Below are 5976 nucleotides of genomic sequence, written 5' to 3' on the forward strand. Positions count from 1 at the left end.
AGACACAGGAGACAGGCAATAAAAATGTTCCCTTCTCTCTATGTGATGTTAACTATTTCTGATAAGTCAGATTCACTTTGTGAGATTATCAGGATAAAAATAAAAGGCTAGATTTTCCTTTTCATTACTCTAACTAGTAAAATTAGAGTCAATGTAGGTGGAATACTACCAAAAAATTACACAGTGATTGGTAAATGGGCCTAATTAGGGTTTATTTGTAATTCCTTATTTAAAGCTGTCATTCGACAATAGCTTCAATCATTCACAGCAGTATAAGAACATGAGGTGTTGTGCTGTATTAATTAAAATATTCCAAGATGAAGGAAAGTACAAAACCTGAAAGTGACTTCAGTGTTACTGACATTTAGAAAGTTACAGTTGTTAAAACACTGAAGGAAAAGTTCTTGGGAACAGGTACATTTCAAAACAATATTTTATACACTTTGGAAAAATAGGCATATTTCAAATAATTTGACGTATGATTTACAGATTTTATACAGTCTCTAAGTTTTTTATTCTGCAAAAACACTGTTTTGCTTTAAAGTCTCCCATATTCAATTTACCAGTGATTGTTTCTTTATGCTGAAATAAAACTTTGTTTGTTCATTAGCTTTCTGTACATCCCATCTGGTTTTGAAAGCAGTTCTTCATGTTTTTCATACTCCGTAATTTTTCCTTGGTTCAGAACAGCAACCATATTAGCATTCTTAATGGTGGACAGACGATGGGCGATAACTAGCGCTGTTCTTCCTTCCATCAGGCGATCCAGAGCTTCCTGCACTAGGTGCTCATTTTCAACGTTCAGCGCGCTAGTGGCTTCATCTTGGAGAAGAATTTTGGGATTCTTAAGCAGAGCACATGTAATTGCTATCCGCTGCTTCTGCCCACCTGAGAGGAGAATCCCCTTTTCTCCGACCACAGTGTTGAACCCTTGGGGGAAGTTCCGAATGAAAGCAGCCGCGTTGGCCACCTCTGCCACTCTCCCCACCTGCTCAGCAGTCACTGAAGAAGGGTCGTTGGCACCGTAAGCACTGTTCTCAGGTATAGAGCAAGAGGACAAAATGGGTTCCTGACTCACTGTCCCAATCTTGGATCTCAGCCAGACTGGATTTAGCTGACGAATATCAAGACTGATAGTTCCAGAAACAGGGTCACACAACCTTAAGAGGAGTGAAACCACTGTGGATTTGCCAGAACCACTTGGGCCAACCAGTGCCATGACAGATCCTGGTGGGATGGAAAGGCTGAAATCCTGAAATATGGGGGCCCCCAGGCGAGCTTGTTGTACCCAGAATTTCCCTGAGTCCCCTAGCCTATGAAGGGACAAACCGAGACACACTCCGATGTAAAAGCAAGAGGCGAGCTTCATTTAGCAAGCTCGGCAGGACCTTCTCTTGGCAAACATACCAAGGAAGGCCCCGAGCCTAGGGGGTTGGAAAGTTTTATAGGGTACAGAAAGCAAGAAGGGTGAAGAAGGGTGGGGTACATTTTTGATTGGTGGTTGGGGTATGGGGAAGTATGGGTGATTGGTGGTCAGGGTTTGGGGAAGTACGGGGAGGCTCTGGATTGGTACAGGTATGAGGGGTGGGGGATTTCCTAACTGGGGTCTTAGGGTGGTATGAAGCAAGAAGGGTGGGGAGCACTTCTGATTGGCTGACTGGGGTGCTTGATTTCAGGGAAAGGCCAGGGTTTTGGGGAAGCTGAAGCTTATTATCTAAGATGGCAGCGGGGGCTCAAAATGAGGAACTGAACTTAGGCAGTAAACAACAAAATGGCGCTGGTCTGGCCCTCTCAAGCTGAATAGGCAAAATGCACATTCTTAAACTCCAGAGCTCCCTGGAAGCTCGTCTCATTTAAGATGACCCCCTCTCTAATGCTTACTCCAACCCAGAAAGCATACATTAGGAAGGAAGAGAGTTCGCCCACTGTCATGTGGGCACTGCCCATCAGCAGCCCTCCTTTGTACAGGACAGAAAGCACAATCAGGTTTCCAGAGAGCCGGGTTCCTCCAAAGCAGCCTGCCGGAGCAAACACCTCCTTCCTTGCTAACTGCATCACATGGTTCACTTTGCTGGCGTATTTCTCTATTTCAGTCATTTCTTTCCCCAAAGCTCGAAAAGTTCTCATATTTCCAATATGTTCCTCAGCTAGCTGAGTGGCTTCAGCCAGGGAATCCTGAGTGACTTTGGTCAGTTTCCTTAGATATCGTCCATAACACAGCAATGATGGACACTGGAGGCACCACGCTCAAAACAAACGTGGCCAGATTAGGTGAGACAAAAAACATCATACTGATCCCTAGGAAAGCCTGGGCCCCAGTTCTGAGCCCATCCGAGAGGTTTTCTGTCACTGATCGCCCCAGCAATGCAGTATCTGAGGAGAGGCGGTTAATCAATTCTCCTGTGCAGGTCTTGTCAAAGCAAGCAACCTCCTGCCTCAGGATGGAGGAGAATAATGACACTCTCAGCCTGTTCACGATGCGCTGACCTGAAGTGTGCATGAGGTAGACACGGACGGCCTTGGCAGCAGCACCACACAGAAGCACACCGCTGAGCCCCAGGCAGAGGCGGGTCAGATTGCCACTGTGGTCTACAGTGGGGTTGGTGTAGATGACTTCAATGATCTTCCCCAAGAAGAAAGGGGCGGACATGGTGATGACCCTGGATAGGGCCAGAATCCAACCGCACCTGCTAGCCTGCGGCGCTCGGGGTAGGCAAGCTGCAGGAGCTTCGGGGTCTCCGCGAGCCGGGCCGCCGCGGGGCGCAGCCGCCCGTGGTCCCCAGCAGCCGCCGCCGGTCCGCGCCGCCAGGCCTCGCCTCCCGAGCGCTCCGCACTTGCAGGTGTTGGCACCGCGAGCCCACAGCCCCGGGAACCGCGTGGGCCCGCGCCGCCGAGATCTCCGTCCCACAGCCGCTCTTCCAACGGCGCGCAGCCCCAGGGCCCCGAGGAACCCCCGCCCCGGACCGACTAGCAGCGGCAGGGACCCGGGGGCGCCGACGACAGGGGCCCACACGCAGGCGGCCCGGGCCCGCGGCGCGAGTAGCCGCAGTGGCTAGGCAGGGGGACCGCGCAAGGCGCCGCGTCCGACCTGCGCGCCTCCAGGAAGAGAGGTTTCTAACTTAGCAGATTAACATTTTTTTTTCTTTTTTTGAGACAGAGTCTCACTATGTCACCCTCAGTAGAGTGTTGTGACATCACAGCTCACAGCAACCTCAAACTCCTGGGCTTAAGTGGTTCTCTTGCCTCAGCTTTCAAAGTAGCTAGGACTACAGGCATCTGCCACAATGGCCAGGTATTTTTGTTGTTGTTGTTGTCATTGTTGTTAAGCAGGTCTGGGCTGGGTTTGAACTTGTCAGCCATGGTGTATGTGTGGCTGTTGATCTAACCACTGAGCAATGGGCACCGAACCTGGTTTCTTATTTTAAACATTTACTACAACCCAATATATCCCATGATACTCTGATTTCATGATCAAATTTTCTCAACTATATTAGTTTTCAAGAACATAAACTAATGATGTTGACAAGGGATGAGAATATTTGGAATTTTAAAAAATGTAGTTATAAAAAACACAAAATAAAGAGCACCTCCGTATTTTTGTATCTATGTAAATACTTTATTTTGCTTCTGGACAGAATATTGAAATTTCATGTTATTTTAAAGACAACTAAGAAATAGCTAAGCTACTGACACAAAATATGCAAGAAATTCATGATATGTAAGGTAAATATGAGAAAAATCTCATATCTCATATGAGAAACAAGTTTTTAACTTTATGTACCCTGTTAGGACTATCAGGACTTCTGGAACTGATACTGGCTTTGTGTGTCAAGCACTTGTTTATCCTTCCAGAAAGCAGAACATGCTATTGTGTCTAAGAAGTCCACAGATAACTAGGCTTTCCATCTTACCAAAGTATGAAACATTACTTAAATCTAGGCCTTATAACAGAGTTCAATATCTGTTTTGGTAAAGAATACCTTTTTAAAATTTCTAAGATCCTTAACAATATCAGAAAGTAAGTACAAGGCTTTAGATAAGACTATAGGAGGAAAGAAAGAAATACAAGGTATGTTTACCTTACAAAAGATTTCAATAAAGACTTAAGAAGATAATCAGCTGATAATTAAAAAAAATCACAGATTCTGACATTGGGAGCAATATAATTAAAAGGATGTTTCCCAGTTCGTGTCCAGGCTCTTTTTACTCCTTTAGTGCTTTCTTTCTTCATACATTCCCAGTTTCTTGCACACTTGGATGTGTGGTACCTATTAACTAAAAGTAAAATTAAGGGTAAACGTGATTTCTTGCATCCTTTATGTTTCTGTTTATTTCCTTCCCACATTCCTCCAAAAAGTGGTTGAGGGTGGATTATGAAAAGATGATTGTGACAGAACTGTTAAATAAGGGTAAAAGACAACATATGAAGTGATGTGAGACTGTTCTTAGGATCTAAGTTGTGGAAGTGGACTAGGTGTACATTAATGGAGTTTTTTTCTGTGAGAAGATAATGAAGACTTTGGACCTTCTTCTTTCATAAATTGGTTTTAAAATTTGATTATTTTATAATGTTTTCCTTTTATGGTATTCTATAATATGTTTCCCTTTTTCCGGTGAATTTTATTTAGCTTTATTGAGTAAAAATTATAAGCCTAAAACTTTGACTTAACCTTGGATAAAATTAAAAAAAAGAAACAATAGTTCATAACTTAGTTGATGAGACGTTTTAAGAAAAAATAACCTAATTTATATAAGTGTTTCATGAATTAAAAATGTAGCAGGAAACCGATGCAGACAAAAGACTCCAGGCACCAAGTGATTAGAGGAAGTGGCTTTATTTTGGCCAGGGGAACTTGGAAGACCAGTGTCTCCAAAACTAAGCCCCTCTACCTGAGTCCCCTGTCTCCCTTTTATCCACTTTTCAGGGCTACAGTGCACGTGAGGGTCATAAAACTGAGATAGACATGACATCATCCTCAAGGGCCCGGGTTCAAGGGGGAAGGTCAGATTGGCCCATGTCCTTGAGATCAGTTGGACCACCTGCCCTCAAAGGCAAAGGAAGTCCAAGGAAGTTATTAGGTTACAATTTAGGCCCTGCGCATGTCAAGGGAGGAATATACAGACAACAGAAATGACTGTGGCTTGGCTAAGGCCTACATAGGGTGGCTAAGACAGATTCTTTTAGCTCTGCTTTTACTTTCTTGCCTCATTCCCCCTTTGAGACTCAGAACAACTTGTTATGGAGTCTCACCACCATCCTCATCAACCTGTGCTGCAGTTTGTTGGTGGTGCATGTCATACGCTCCACCTGGGCCTCTTTGAGACACAGTCGAACTCACTAGGTTCCTCACCATCTGGAGTAATACTGGCAATAGGCATGGGAGCAGAAGGCAAGTATCTAATAACAATAAGACTCCTATTATAAGGGTCCTAAAACCTCCAAAAGCAGAGAACCATCCTCTAAAGATGGATTTCGGATCAAATCCGTGCCACATCTGTACTGGTATATGAGCCAATTTGGAAATTTTAGTAGTTATATGTTCCACCACTAGACCTTGATCATCTGTTTTCAGACAACAGTTGGTCAGATTGAACTTTTCACATACTCCTCCTTCAGCAGTAAGTATATAATCTAAAGCTAATCTGTTTCGTACAATTTTCTACATTAGCATCCTGAATATTTGCACAAACTAAAGTCCACCTAGCTCTCATGAGTTCAATAAAGAACAGTCCCATGATGACTTAGACCCTCATGCTTCGGCCGTGTGTGGATGCATGGACCAGTCAGCTCCCGGGGTGTGACTGGAGCAGGGCTTGCCATTCTCCATAACACCAGCTTGAGGAGGTTGTCGGGATCCAAGGTGGCTTCCCAAGGACCAGGGGTGTGAAGTCCACCTTGGACTGCTTGTTGCCACGTCCTGCTCAGCACAGCCCCTCTTAGGTGGGGGCAGTCCCTCCTCTGGTTCTGTGGCAGGC

General features: G+C 44.9%; 1 pseudogene; it reads right to left on the bottom strand.

Moving 5' to 3' along the window:
• Positions 1 to 564: 564 nt before the first annotated feature.
• On the bottom strand, positions 565 to 5354 carry LOC100964219 (annotated as a pseudogene).
• Between the last annotated feature and the right edge of the window lie 622 nt (positions 5355 to 5976).

Source organism: Otolemur garnettii, unplaced genomic scaffold, assembly GCF_000181295.1.
Source record: "Otolemur garnettii isolate 467f Iridium unplaced genomic scaffold, OtoGar3 scaffold00277, whole genome shotgun sequence".
Lineage (NCBI taxonomy): Eukaryota > Metazoa > Chordata > Mammalia > Primates > Galagidae > Otolemur > Otolemur garnettii.